The 15,970-nt window shown below is 36.5% G+C and overlaps 1 protein-coding gene and 1 pseudogene across 1 annotated transcript in view; both read right to left on the reverse strand.

Moving 5' to 3' along the window:
- Positions 1-15,970, reverse strand: part of LOC104417964 (TMV resistance protein N-like) — a 91,935-nt gene that overhangs the window by 27,262 nt on the left and 48,703 nt on the right. The gene's annotated exons all lie outside the window — the stretch shown is intronic.
- LOC104417965 lies at positions 7,391-15,392 on the reverse strand (annotated as a pseudogene).

Below are 15,970 nucleotides of genomic sequence, written 5' to 3' on the forward strand. Positions count from 1 at the left end.
TGAAAGATAAGATGGAGTCAACAAGGGCAAATCACGTCTGTGACTTGGTTGATCTACCACATAATCGCAAAGCCATTGGAAACAAATGAGTCTTTAAGATTGAGCGAAAGGTAGATGGATCTATTGCAAGGTATAAGACTCATCTTGTGACGAAAGGTTATACTCAACAAAATGGTATAGATTATGAGGAAACTTTTTTACCCATTGTAAGGTTTGCTTCAATACGCCTATTCTAGCTATCGTTGCACATTTAGACCTTGAATTACATCAAATGGATGTAAAGACGGCATTTCTCAATGGAAAACTAGATGATGAAATCTATATGAAGCAGCCAATATGTTTCATAGCTAAAAGTCAAGAGCATAAAGTTTGTAAGTTTCATCGCTCGATATATGACCTTAAGCAATCATCTAGACAGTGGTATCTTCGTTTTCATCGAGCCATAACAACTTTTGGTTTCACGATAATTGAAGAAGATCATTGTATATATGTCAAGCAATCAGAAGATAAATTTATGATTTTATCTCTTTATGTGGACAATATTCTATTGGCTAGAAATGACAAGATTTTGGTTATTACTATCAAAAAATGGTTGTCCTCCAATTTTGAAATGAAGGACATGAGAGAAACTGCTTATATATTAAGAGTTAAAATAGAAATAGATAGATCAAGGAAACTCCTTACTTTATCACAAGTGTCTTATAAAATGAAGATTCTTGAACATTTCAATATGCAGCACTGTAATCTCATTGACACCCTGTTATGCAAGGTGAAGGCCTAAGTACTAAGATGTATCCTAAGACTCCAAAAGAAATTCAAGTAATGAAAATCGTTTCTTATGCTAGTACGATAGGAAGTTTGATGTATACTACGATGTGTACTCGACCCGACATATGTTATGTCATAAGATTGGTGAACCGATATCAATCAAATCTCGGTCAAGCACGCTAGAAAGTAGTAAAAAGAATCTTGAAATACTTAAAATGTACCATGTATTATCGATTTTGTTACCAAAGAAATGATTTATACTTGTTAAGCTACTCAAATGCTGATTGTGGTGGAGACCTAGATTAGCATAAATCGACTTCTAGATATGCATTATTGTTCAATGAATGTGCAATTTCTTGGAAAAACAAGAAAAGACATGCACAATTTTATCTACAATAAATGCAGAATTTATTGCATGCTCTACTATAGCTAAAACATTTATTGAAAATTTAGCCATTATCACTGAGGTTCTAAGACCGGTGATAGTTTATTACGATAGTCAAGCAGTCATTGCCTATGTGAAGGATCCCAAGTATCATGGAAGGACGAAGCACCTTGACATAAAAAATAACTTCATAAGGAATATAATAGCGCAGAAAGAAGTGATCCTACAATACATTTCAACCAATAAAATGGTTGATGATCCATTTACGAAGGTTGTTTCTACAGACATATTCTTGGCCCACAAGATATCACTAGGATTGCGTAGAATGTGATATGTGTTATTGTAAAGGATCATTGGTTTATGCATATGTAGACATATGTATTATACTTATTTGTTTATAAGTAACTTGATGTTTTATCAATAAGTATAAATCCATCATGGGACTAGCACATACACATATATATTATTGAAAAGTATGTCAGCGGGCAATGATTGGCTCATGTACATGAGCAATCATCTCAAGTATTATAGTTAGCACGTTCAGATTAGATGTTATGTACAAATAAATGTTGAAGAGCAAGTTTAGTACATAAAATATTATGTCACATTGATTGGAGTCAAGATGAGGTCTGTGATTTGTTTATAATAAAACCGAACGTGAAAATCTCACAATCATGTATGCTTGATAGATGCCGGATGCGAGTACTTAATTGGATGCTATAGAAAGCTGATATAGCCCTTGAGTTAAACATGAGTACGTGAGAAAGTGCGTGATTATGTTTAAGCTAAGATTTTTTTTTTTTTGTAACCCAAGGAACCTCGTAAGCTGACAGCTGGCAAGCAAACCCTGAGGGAGCGACTACAGGATCCATCACTACGGTACTCCAGGTAAGAATCCCTAACATACCTCTAGGATTCGAATTTCTTTCCTTCGTGAGGAGGAGAACGCTTGAGCCAGCTGCACCGCTGAGGGTGGTGGTATATTTAGGCTAAGATTTGTATAGTAGATATATTTAATAAATAACATACGCTCTTATAGAAAGAGAAATCCACTATAGCATATAATTCATACTACATGTGCATTATACAACCAATAAGGGAATGCAAGTAAAATTATCCTTATTTATTCATTGTGTGAGCCCCTAATGCAATTTATAATTTTCCTCATTTTGTGTCATATATTACTTTTAACTATATTCTCGAAGTGAAATATAAATGTTGTTATTTTAGCATGTTACCGACGGTCATGAATAGAGATGGTTTTATGGGACGTATATAAGAAAGCAGTTGTTCTAAAATGGAGAGAGACATGAGTGCAAAAGAAGATTATTGTTGTTTTACATCTATCACATGTATTTACTGGTTGACTAATTATATAATCTTATTAGGTTGCGGATATAATTGTAAATACATTGTGTTTTTTTTTTTTTTTAGAATAGTCAACTATAGCTTTTACGAAATAGTTATACTTTGATTAATGTAACAAAATATGTTTTTGGCACTGTGAGATATCAATTGTTTATTTCTTTTTAGGGTTGTAGCCATTATGTCGTTCCTAACGGGTGCATAATTTGTGCTTCCAAGTGTAGGTATACTCACTAGTCGTGTGACTTGCTAGTATAAATTATTTTATAAAGTTGATGAATTTTGCATGCCTTATATTCTTGATAGAGTGCTATCAAGCCAATCATGTCCAAGTGGGAGATGTTGTACTTATTTAGTACGTCCATAATGTGGTGCAATGATAACGCATCGTTTCTTCTTGATATTCTACGATGGAAAAACACCATTTGAAAGGGTATGAGGGAGTTGTATAAAAGTTTTCTAAAGATAACCGTTGGTATGGTTGGTAGAACGTACTTTTAGAAATTTCTCTCCTTTTTCTTGTCCCCTTCCATCAAAAGAAAAAGAAGGTGTTTCATTTCTCATTTACAAGAACAAATGGTATTTGCGCTGTGAAAATCGAATGTTTTCCTCATGATTACATTTAGACCAACATGGAGTATTTTTGTTCGTGATTCGTTCGCAATTCAACAATCATTCAGGGACAAATTGTTCATTGCGCATCTGAAAGAGGTTAGTCATCTTCCGCCGACTTTCTTCCAACAAAAACAAATATCACAATCACACGGAAACACTGCCAATCAACAAAATATATCACAATCATCATTAAAGTTGGCAGATTATAATTAAAGAACAATTAATTAAAGTTACGATATCTATATCTGGACAAAACATAAAAAGATTATTAGGACTTCGAGGAAGAAGGACCAAGAAAACATCATAATGAAATTGGAAATTGCATTCTCATCTCATTTACATTTAAGTGTGCTTGCATAATTGCATAATAAGAAATTTGGTTAGATGATTAACAAGAAGCTGGTAAGGACACCTTTCTTAGTTCTAAATATTTTGGAAAATAGGAAAAAAAATTGTATAATGTTGGAAACCAACAACTCTTTTCTATTTTTCCCCAAAAGAAGTTGAGAAAAGAGAAAAAATAATTGATGTATTTTCATGTTAATGTTATCAAGGTCATAAAATCATGTCAAATTTAACTTAGGCTTATCAAAAGGAGAAAAAGTTTACATGATTTAACGTGCTAGAGCCTGTTCTTCTTCTTCTTCTATAGGAACTCCTATCCAAAGAAAAATAAAAATTTCTTACCTGATGTTCAAATATCAACTTACGTTCTTCCTTATCTAAAAAGATAGTTTGTCCTTTTGAACAAATCATCTATTATCCGACGAAAATCCCTACGATTCACTTTAATTAAGAGTTATATTTTGTTATAGAGTATGCAAATTTGTAGTAATAAAATATAGTAGGAATTCAATCATTCCGAAATGGAGAAAAATCTCTTTCTACGGTGATGGATTGATTAGTAGCCATGCTAAGTATGGTCTTTGATGATTATTTTTAACCCCAAAATCATCAGAATCATAGTAGATGGTCTAATCATAACTTGCCACATTTGATTTATGCTAGATTAAATCATTTATTTTCAATCCCATGGCCTACAAAATTAAACAATTATTCGTTAGACAAGAAAGAAGAGATTCTTCGTAGGCAGTTGAATTGAATTTTGAAGTTTAAGCTGAGGGAAAATGGAACAAGGTAAATTAAAATAAAAAGGTCTGAACTTTGGATTGGACTCAGAGTTTCATAGAGCCACGTTCATTCAAACCAATAGCCGAAAGGGCTTTTTAAAGGAAAAATTATTAGAATATGTATCAACTAGACGTGTCAGCATCCACTGGATGATTCGAAGATAGTCAATGTCCAATACAAAAAAAAAAAAACAAAAACAAAAGCAAAAAAAAAAAAACAAAAAATGAAATGTCGCAATCACATGGAAAAGCTGCAAAGTAACATAAGCTATCTCTATCTTCATAAAAGTATCGGCTGATTAAGATAAAAAATTCACGATATCTATATCAGGAAAAAAAATTAAAAGGTGATTAGGATTTCGATGAAGGAGGACATCAAGACAGAATTTGGAAAATGGAAGTCCATTGTGATCTCATGTACATGTCCGCTTTATTGTATAAGAAGAAATTTGGTCAAACGATCAATAAGAAGCTGTGGAATGAAACCTACTTTAATTATGAATATTTTGGAAAACTGAAAAGCAAATATATATATAGGAACTAATGGCTTTATTTTCAAACGAAATTAAGAAAAGCAATGAAATAATTGATGTATTTCATGTTATGAGGCCAAAAACCATGTCCAATTTAACTTAGACTTATCAAAAGGGAAATAACTTTACAAAAGTGATAGAGCCGTTTTTCTGGTTCTTCTGCTTTTTGTTTTTTTAATAAGGAACTCCTATCAAAAGTGGGAAAAATAAAAAAAAAAAAACCCCCTTTTTTCGTATGTGATGGTGAAATATCACTTTTTGTTATTTCTTAGTGAAAAAGATAACTTGTCGTGATGGATAAATTGTCCTTCGTGGGCCTACGACCCACTCACAATATATTTCATATCTTAATATATTTCATATCTTTTCATGTCATTATTTGTCAAGATTTTAGTACAATAAATAATGTGCTCCAACTTTATTTCACATGCTTTCAGATCATCATTGATCAGGATTTCAATACAACAGTTAAAAATGATGTATAACGACAACCATTTTGGCTCACATTTCAAGGCACAATCACAATCACATGATAGATATCACAGTCACGATTTTTCTGTGCACACATGTATACATGTGAACCTAATTGGTGAAGCCAGCACCACACTCGAACAAAATTTATTCAATGATGAGCATCACCTGCTCTTGAGCTGCAACGTTAAACACCCGGGGATGAAGACAATCCCGGCGATGAGCACGGTGAGGCTCCTCCAAAGCTACCTCGTCGGATAAGACACAAAAAATGTCGTGGTGAGCCCGGCGAGGTAGAACGATCCCATGAACAATTGGAGACCCTAGTTGTCGTACTTGAAGTAATTGCTGTTGATTCTTTGTTTTTGGGTCCTCCGTTAGACCACCGGGAAGAATTTCTTCTAGAAATGAGGCTCATGTGACTCCTCTTGTGTAAATAATTGAATGAATTTCATTACAAATAACATTATATGACTTTTTTCATTTAATGTATTTGTAATTGTTGTAAAGGGAAGTCCATATGTACATGTGTAGTTGCCTCGACGTTCTTTCACAACACTTACTTCCTTATTTGTAACTATCAGAAAGTGAGTAACGTAATTGATGCGATTTGGACGTTAAATTAAACCAACTGCATAATTACGGTTCGAAGGAAAGTGATACTAAAGTAAATCGTTTTATAGTCAAGAACCCACAAAGCCAAATCTTTTTTTCCCCGTTTGATTAGGTATAATTTTTCTTTCTTCTTTCACTTATTTGTCTCCAACTTTAACAATTTCATGACACTCACAACAGTTCATATATTCACACAAAATGAAAATCAAACCTAATTCAACAAGCTACTTTATATATGGATGGTAAAACTAATTAACAAAATTAATAATTGCTATAATGCCGTTTTGTAATTCAGCTTAGTTTCAGAAAAAGTTGAAACCAAATCAAACCCCATAAAACAATTCAATTTGATTTGTGAACCGTTTTTTTTTAAATGGTATTCTTATACTAAACTAAACCGCCAAAAAAAAAAAACTTGGTTGGATTTGGTTTAATTATTTCTTTTGAGGTAAAGTAGTTTTTTATTATTTTATTTCCGAACAAAGCAAATGTTCATATGTATTATCTATTTATATTTGTAAAATATTATACAGAATCAGAATTTTTTTTTTTTTAAGCAAGCGATCTTGAGGTTATTGACATCAATATATTGATTTGATGTCATTTATGTAATAAAAAAGTCACTGATCATGTCATCTGAAAAAACATTTTTTTATAAGAATCATATACGGTTTGCTTATATCTATTGGAATTATTCTTATAGTGTTAATAAGGAAACTTGTCTCTAATGCAAGACATTGACTCTCATGACTTTGCTCAGATATCACCCATCATGTATTTGGAAGTGAATGTAGTGGTAGCAACACCAAAGATCAATGGTAGCAATGAAGTAGGTTGAAATTACATCGACTTCGAGAGATTTGTATGTGAGATTGATTGCGTTAATTCGTTTCCTAATGAGATGTTCCCGTTTTTGTATATATACTTCAAAGACGAGTAAGAGCTGTGGTAATAAAATTACAATTCGCATTGGACAAGAAGCCCTAAATAATTGGGCCAGCCTTCAAAGGAAAATCTGTGTTGGCCCATTAATGTGATCAGCGCTGAAAAAGCCTTCAAGGGAAGAATTTAGTGTATCACCTGTTTGCCTGAGAGGCCGAAGGAGGATTTGGTCTGGGAAAAGATAATTCGTGCTATTTATAATTGCAAGCGTCGTAGAGTGGCAAGCCAACAAATTAAGAAGGGAAAAGAACAGAACCAGACAAGAACCACACAAAAACTAAGGTGGTTTTGCGCCTCAGCTCGACATCGGCAGGATATGGGCATTCAACACTCATTCAACGCTCTCGCCACATGTTTCGAAGGGAAAAGGAAGCCACGTACGTAATTCTGTTCCCAGAAATTCCTTCCCCAACCAAGTTGGACATGCTTGACAGAGATATGACACAGTCTATGCATATCGGCTCATCACAAAGTCTGAGCTCAGGTTTCATAAGTTCTTAGCTTATCATTTGAACAGCCCATGTGCTCAATTCTATTCTAAAAGAGTCGAAAGGGGACACAAGAATTTACAGCTTCACTGTGTTGGCTAGCATGAAAGCCTCGTACACGATGCACCTGACCAATCAAGACCACCCAATGCGTCCTGAAGCTCTTTCACCATGCCTTCAGATAACAAATCAAAACCTTGTTCCTTAGTTGTAGTAACTGCAGACCATGACCTTGACATCCTCAAAACCCTCTGAAAGAGAGCTCCTTCGGTATATCAAGTGGCAATGGCTCGCCTTCGCATCCCAACCCCACACTCTCAAATGGGAAAGGGAGTTTCTTTTAACAATCAATTAAGAACTTTATGCTGGGTCCCAAAAGGGCAGTGTAGTTTCGTGGAAGTTTTTCATGATCGGATCATGTGTAGGGCTCACTTCAAGATCATTGTAGCACCGCACTGCAATCACGCCTCCCAGCTTCCGGGGCAGACGAGTCACGAGGGAGTATAAATTGGAAAGGTCAAACCAGTGCACTGCTTGAGCCACCGTAATCAAATTTACTGAATTTTCGCCTCCAATTAAGCTCACGATTTCGTCCTCAGGGTGTGAATGCAGCGGACCCTAAATGCTGCATCACACATTTTAGCTAGGCCACGCTTGCATCAGTGGCGATCACCTCGTCGTGGTGCTCGGCCTTGGGTCTTCCTCTGCCCTTGGGTCGTCTTTGCCTTGGGTCTTAGTTTCTGCTTTGATAACTGCACTCCCCATAATTAAACTCTAAACTTTCCCTAGATTTAGGAAAGGAAAAGTAAGGAACATTCAGACTGATAGTGCTATTTTCTGATCACCGTTTCATCTATACTATTACTGTACTTTGTAATCATAAGTATATAGTTTATACCCATTTACGGTTTAAGTCTCTTTTGGGGGGAAATGTGGACTTGATTTTACTCCTTTCTAACAAGAAAAAAATGTTGACTCTTGTAAAAAGCTCTTCTCATTGATATACTACTATCTGTCTAGATTGAGTTTCGCCTTTTATTTTTGTTTAATTTGAACCTTAGAGCTCGTATACTTTGGCGTTCTTTTTTGTTAAATTTGAAACATCTGAGACTTCCACAACACTCAATTTTGATATGCAGATCATCAAATACTTTCACATTAAATTTTAAAAAAATCAGATAATATTTTTAATTTTGGTGGAAAACAATAAAATACTATGTTTCTACTTAAGTGCAATTAAACAAGCCCAATCTGTAGTTTTTCATTGGATTCTACAGTCCTCCGTATAGGAAAGTGCAGGATGTAACCACCAAGCTCAGCTGGTTCACATCGGCCAATAAACCAAAAAGAATACTCTAAGTAATCTTATAAGGTAATTGACCATTTGGGGTGGCATTGAAACCTGTTAGGAGCTACATTTTGTTCAAGTCCTCTCACCCTATGATCATTTTTGTCCCTATTCTGATCGCATACAGGCCTAGTCTAGCCACAAACCATATATGTACTAGAAACGATCCTCCTCTAAAAATCTGTAATGACCCGGGCCAACCAGATACATGTAAGCCAAGTATAAAAAGAATACTCAAAGTAACTACACAAAGTATTGAGAATGAGTGTTAGCTTATAAATTACTCAATAAGACCTCTCCTGATTGATATCGGGTCTTGAGATATCACATATAACTCATTAAACTTTGTCTAAGCCGTTGTATTAAGAGTGAATAAGTTTCGACCATCAAATGACCTCCACTAATTGACAGAGGATGTGAGATATCTCACTCATAATAGGTCAAACTCAATCTAAGCCTTTGGCTTCAGAGTGAATAAATTTCGATCGCCAAATTATTTTAGAAAAATAGAAAAAATTTATGAATGTTTAATCAAAATTATTGACTATAAGATTGTCGGCGTAAACATCTAAATGGATAACCTAAATTTAATTAATTTATCTGTTGATGAAGGAAAATTATGACATGTAAAAAGTCCTTAAATTTAGAAACTGTAAATGAATATCATTGTCATAATTTACTCGGAATAGAGAAAATAAAAATTACAAGAAGTTCATGTTGTTTACTATATTTCATGAAAAGTTATAAACGTTAGAAAATTCAAACTCACGAGATTTTTAGGTAAAATTACTATATTTTAAAGGGTGATCATTAATATGTCATTTGCGAGGGCTTATAGGAAACTTATCATTATTAAGGAAAATTATCAAGTATAGGTATCATCACAAACGCCAATTTATGGTATCGTACTATACTCTGGGTTAATTACTAAGTATTAACATTTCGGGTTATGAACTCTAAAGACAAATAACAAATCGAAAATATAAATTACCAATTGTAAGTCAAAACAAATTACAGTCACTGACATAAATAACAACCAATGAAATAAAGTTACAACATGTAGGTCAAGCCAAGCTTATTTTGACATCTGAATTTTAGTCGACAATTCAAAAATTCTTCTTTTTTTTTTTTTCAAAAGGAGAGAAATAACAAAAAGAAGGGCTCCAATTCGGTCCATGCAAAAAGAACATGACATAACCTTTTGGACTTGGTCCATTTCGCCTTACCCATCAGTTTAACTCAATTCATTTCGCAACGCTCAAGCCCCAAAACCCATTATTGAAGATTTCTAATTTGCTCAAAATCTCTACTGCACAATAGCCCACGCAAATACAACTATCAGTGCCCATCGCCATGATACCTTAGCTCTCTCTGGATCCGCCCAGCTCCAAAAAGTTTCTTCACCATGCACCAATCAACGCCAGAATCCACTGATCACCATCTCTGACTACCAGCTTTCATCGTCGCATCCCATAACTGAACACCGCGAGATCGGCCATAACAGGATGGGGGAAAACAGAGCATTAGTTTTTAGAGTTACAGAGGGTTCATTGAAAGATCTTTCTCATCGATTGCTCTCATTCGCATGTTTTCTTCGTCGATTCAATCGCCGTAGCTGCCGTCGATCGACGTCCTCCGCCGTCTCCAAGCTTCGCTGGCCACGCCTCTGTTCTCTCCTGCATTTCTGATCGTAGTGTCCAGAGTGCTTCGCACTCACTCGATACTTCTGCGCGGGCGTTGAACTTCATAGCCGAGCGCATCTAAAACCTTCATCCTTTGGTACGCTCATCGTCAGAAAATCCAGCTTCCCTAAGATACGACGAATCCAGTTTCCGTTCGAACTTCTCCGCTGGTTCTAACTTCGTTCCTGGACGATCGTAAGTCTCTTATTCTTCGTCTCGAGCTATTGTTGCAGTATCCATACCGCCGATAAACCAGGTAAACTCATTCCCCTCTTTCTTGCTCTGTTACGGTGAGTTGTGTAAAAGAGCCACGTTCAGGTAGTTCGGGTGTAATTCACTTAAGATCTGAGCTGTAACTGGATGACTTGTGATGGCTTTTGGCTTTGTGATTTTTAACCCTGATTTTTGGGATTTTAGATGAAAACATGGCTTTTGTTCCGTTCCATAGCTTGAGTCAATCGTTTTGTTGCACGTATAATGTTTGACAAAACGCCTCAAAGGCATGACCGAGAAATAGATCATGACAATGTCAGATCTGAAAACGTGTCGATATGAATCGTTTCTCCGAAGTTGATTTACTAAGTGTATAGATCTAGGACCACCCATTGTGTCATTGTTACTTTTTTATGTTGTTTATTGTGTTCTCCGTATTGGATGATCTTCTCATGATGAACAATGGCGAGGAAAATGAGTGAAAGTCACCGGTATGCATATTACCAAATATCTGGTATTGTCTTGCAATTGCTCATATTAGCTTTGGTAGTTTTTGATATTCAGAGAATGTTTGCCAATATGAAAATTTTTGTCACCGAATGGCTGATGACAATGGCTGAGCGTAATTTATTGATAGAGGTGGTTGATGGTGGAGCATAAATTGGTTTACAACTTATGATTTTGATATGTTGATTCATGGCTGTTACTTTTTAAGTTCTGGAATTCTCATGTATTAGTTAGGATTTTTTTTTTTATCAGTCTTACTCTAACTCTCAACTCACTCTCAAACTTTTTGTACTGCTCTTTACAACACACAACACGTGAAAGTCGAAAGCTATATCTGAAACTATTTGTCTCCGCCCAACCCCAAGAAGGTGGGCAAATGAACCCCCCATCTCCCACTTCTCATGAGGGAGGGATGCTCACTAAGGCAATCCCAGTGGTTTTATTAGTTGGGAGTTTGTTCTCAAATCGCAAACAGAGCTGCATAGAGCTAAAAGAGCTCTGATTCGTGAAAGGGTACAAAGACAAAGTGATAATAAAAAATAAAAAAATGAAAATGCTGATAAAAAGAAATAAATTGAGCTCAATATTAGTTATAATAGAAAATGGTTTGGCTTGCGGTAGTTTCAGCTTAAGAAGGCTTATCATCCCTACCGCCATCATCATCCCTGCTGTCGTCCTCATTGTCCTCGTCATCGCCATCGTCCCTACCGTCATGCCTGTCATTGTCGTCATCCTTGTCACCATCATCTTGTTGAGGAGAGGGAGGTTTGAAATTATCATATCTAAGGGGGATTAAACGTCTTAAAGAAGAAAACAGATTCCCCAAGCATCATGCGACAATAATCCTTCGTTTGAACACCCAAACGCAAGTGCCCAGACAGAATCAACGTAAGAGGTTTTCCCCACCCTTAATCACCATAAGAATGCTTTCTAAAGCATCAATCGAACATAAATCTATTAGAATCAAGCAGCATTCACAAATTTGCATATCTTCGTTCCCTCAAAATTGGAACGGAGCAACAGTTAGGCTTTGATTTACTCCTTTGTGACTTTCCCAAGACTTGAAATAAGTTAAGAAAATAAGGAAATCTGATTGGGAAATTTGGGAGAAGCAGAGGAGGTGTTGTGTATAGAGATGCGAAGAGATGGGAAAATTAGAATGACTCAGATGAGTTACGTGAGACAAGTCGGAAGCAGCAGAACATGTAGCTGGTAAGTTTTGGAAATACCCCTCATGCCACAAGTTTAGGACATCATTTACGATGTCACTGTGCATCGTGATGGAGGTGGAGCAGATATATCGTATTTCAGAAGCTAGTACTGTTGATTGTTAGAGGTATATGCCTTGTGCACGTGTAGTACTAGATTTGATCTTTCGCATGTTGTTGGTAATTTATACGGTCAATTTGTGTACACATGGAATGGGTTCTTCAGTATTCGATTGGATGGTAGGGAAAGCAATTGACCTAGCGTGGTAGTAAGTGGGTAAGTAGACCCAAGTCAAGCAGGGTAGAGAGTGGTCGATCTGTAAGCTGTTATATTGTTACTCTTGTGGGTTGTGACATGAGTGGGAAGGTTTTGTCTCAAGACACAGTGATTTCATCAATGACTGAGGCCAAAAATAGTGACAGCAAAAGAAGCGGAAGAGCTAGTTTGTCTGACACTATATGACATGGCATATGTCATGATGATGACATGGCAATGTCGTGGCATAGGCAATGACATGGCATGTAGGATGAATAGCACAGGCAAAATGATGCAACTTAAGCGGCCTGGGGAAGGTGTTGGGAGAGCGCAGTAATGTAAAGCAATGAATGGTGACTTGGCCGCAAACTTGAGCCAATGTGGAGATTTGTCGAGAATGTCCACTTGGATTCAAGTGAAGAGATGCAAATAGGCATCTACAAGTGCATGGGCGTTCAGAGGGTTAATCCCCGACAATTGCAGAGGCACCGGTGAGTCAAGCCATATTGGGTCGAGCCTAATTGCCAGGAGCCTGGACCAGCTATCATGACTCAACCAAGCACCCAGTGGAGCTGAGGACATGCATAGGATGCGTTTTAACCCTATTTTCAAAACATCTTGGTATTATTACACAATGTATCTTCTTGAAATTGTTAAGGTTCTCTCTGTGAGTTTTAGTTTGAGAAAAGCAGCATTAGAGGTTGAGTGAAACACTGATGAGGATTGGGTGGATTCGGAGGTTGTAATAGAGATTATTTTTTATGTTAGAATCTCATAGTTTGTAGTGGTATCATTGTCACTCTTTCCATGAATTTAGATCGCTCTTTGAACTGAGCTACGCAAATTGAGGTGTGTTGAATCTATTTCTTATTTAATTTTCTGAGATCCCATGACTTTGTTGGATTGCACGATATATTGCACTATATTGAATTTATCAAGTGGAAAGAAGTCATGGAGTTTCATCATCAATTTTTAGGGGTAAAAACTGGTTGCATGTCATTTGAGTGATTGTGATAAGCACAGAATGAATTAAAAGCACAAATAGGAAGGAGAGTATAGATTCTTGGTCAGATGGTGAGTGATGGAGAACATTGACCTCACTTTGGAAGTTGATGCAAGTATAGCGAATAAAATTCCTAGTAAGATGGGAATTTTTAATGAGAGATTTTCCACGGTTGAACATTTTAAAATCATTTTATTCTCTCTTCACTAGAATAAAGTAAAAGAAACAAGATGATCTGTGAATAAAAGAAAGGTTTACATGTTCCAATACATGATCCCCAATTTCGGAAAAAGTTGTTTCGATAGCAGAGTCCGACGCTTTTGTTTGTGCATTCAGAATCAACTCTCTGTAGCACTCCCAAGTGATGATTGAATTATGGGGGCCAATGTTGAGTAACCACTCACAATCCCTTATATCTATCCGGCACTCCTTTGGTATTTTTGAGATTGATGCATCAGTAATCCTTTCTATTGATATGCACCCAGAAATAGTCAACTTCTTACAAAATATTATTTCTAAACACTTCAAATTCTTCGTGTTTGACAAACCGCCTAACCTTTTTAACAAAATGAAAGCCACAACATTAAATTCTTTCAAAGCTTCCAATGTTGAAACAAATTGAATCTCTTTTGGCTCTAGGCAAGTCGACAGATGAAATATTTGAAGCATCTTCAAGGAGCTTGCGACAAGGGACACTCTCCTCCCACCATAAGTCAAATTGGGAGCTTGTAGCCCTCATGTGTGGTTGGGATTTATGACAAATGGATGTAAATAATGCCTTTCTCCAAGGCACCCTTGACGATGAAGTCTATATGATGCAACCTCTTGGCTACAAGGATCCTACCAAACCCAATCACGTCTATAAATTATGCAAAGTAATTTATGGGCTTAAACAAGCTCCCGCGTATGGTACAATGAATTAAGTGCCTTTCTCCTTGATCATTCTTTTGTCAACTTCAAAGCAGACAATTCCCTTTTTATCTACTCCAAAAATGGGACTCACATGTGTTTTCTGGTCTATGTTGATGGTCTCATCATCACTGGAATTGACTCCAAAGTTGTGAACCAATTCATTGCCTCATTCTCTCACCAATTTTCTGCGAAAGATCTCGAGTCTCTACACTACTTTTTGGGAGTTGAAGTCATACTTACTCAACACGGTGTACTTTTATCCCAATACAAGTATATTCAAGACCTTCTTGAGCGCCATAAAATGATTGCTGCTAAAGAGGTTAGCACCCCCATGCAACAGGTACTACTTTGACTATTATTGATGGCACCGAACTCAGAAATCCAACTGATTTTTGAAGTTTAATTGGTAGCTTACTATACCTTATTATTACCCGACCCGACATTGCCTACACAGTCAATAAGTTATCGCAGTTCACACACAAACCCATCGACACACATTGGACGGCAGCCAAGCGTCTACTTCGCTATCACAAGAGTACCATCTTTCATGGCTTACATTTGCGCCGTGATACCACACCAACACTTCATGCTTACTCCGACGCCAACTGGGCCGATAACTCAGATGACTGTACTTCTACTTCCGTATTTCTTAGCTACATTCGCGCTAATCCCATTTCTTGGAGTTCTCGGAAGCAAAAATTTGTTGCGCACTCCTCCACTGAGTCCGAATATAGGGCCGTAGCCACAACGTCGGCCAAACTTCTTTGGGTCCAAAATCTCCTTCAAGAGACCGCAGTTCATTCGACACAACCCCTCGTCATCCATTGTGACAATATTGGCGTGATATATGTTTGTGCCAATCCGGTCTTCCATTCTAGCATGAAATATATTGCCATTGACTACCATTTTGTTGGAGAGCTCATCAAAAGAAACCGTCTTCAAGTCTCCCATAGCTCAATACATGATCAACTCGCAACTTTCTCACTAAACCATTATCAAAATAACGAGTTCATCAACTTTGACACAAGATTGGTGTTTTCGATGGAAACTCCATCTTGCGGGGCCGTATAAAAGAATGTAAACAAATCTGATTTTTGATATTATTTTTTGTTATTTTGTTACCTTTCTTGTTGCATATATTTTGGGATTCTTTGCTAAAATTAAGCAAAGAACATTATGTATCTTCTCCTATAAATTCATCTAAAATGTAAATAATGTATAATCAATAATATAGAGCATTTTGAGCAGCAATTATAGGGAAGAAGAGGACTGGACCAGAGTCGGAACTAATTGCTCCTCTGATGAAGTATCAGAAGGTCAGAACTCCAAATGCTTATCGGTCCACTTCCATTAATCTTTATTTTTAGAGCAGTCTTGTGGATTTTGTTGAATTTGTAGGTTCGAAACGGTCTTGAAGGAGAGAATGTTAATAAAAATAAGATAGGCAGTGAAGAAACCTACAAATCTTCGCTATATGATGCAGCGGCATTGATGGGAAAGCGGAGGTCGTCTTCAAAAAAATAAAAGGA

This window comes from Eucalyptus grandis, chromosome 8 (genome assembly GCF_016545825.1).
Source record: "Eucalyptus grandis isolate ANBG69807.140 chromosome 8, ASM1654582v1, whole genome shotgun sequence".
NCBI classification, from domain to species: domain Eukaryota; kingdom Viridiplantae; phylum Streptophyta; class Magnoliopsida; order Myrtales; family Myrtaceae; genus Eucalyptus; species Eucalyptus grandis.